Raw genomic sequence first — 393 nt, 5'->3', positions numbered from 1 at the left:
GCTCGAGAACTTCAAACCACTGTCCCGGTGGCTTGGACGGAATACAATTTTACAAAAAAAGTTCAGTGAAACGTGTTTCTGAAAACATTTTAAGCGAGATATAGGCCATGCTTTTACCGAAACTTTCTTCACTTCAGATCGACAAAGACTAGTTTGAAAGATTTTCGTCTACTCCTACTGGATGGTCGCATCACGTTCAACGGATTCATTTGCATAACAATGGCCAGCGTTCTGACTCGCCTTCCCCGAATGCTTTGCGTGCACTTTGACGTCGCCCATAGGAATAGATTGGCGCGCGGCCCAACAGAAGCGTTGCACGGACATATGGATCACCACAGTAATGGCCATTTAACAGCTGACGCATCCAAGTGTGCGTGCGCCAATGTGACGTCA

The sequence above is a fragment of the Etheostoma spectabile genome, chromosome 5, assembly GCF_008692095.1.
Source record: "Etheostoma spectabile isolate EspeVRDwgs_2016 chromosome 5, UIUC_Espe_1.0, whole genome shotgun sequence".
Lineage (NCBI taxonomy): Eukaryota > Metazoa > Chordata > Actinopteri > Perciformes > Percidae > Etheostoma > Etheostoma spectabile.
This window is presented reverse-complemented; position numbering follows the sequence as displayed.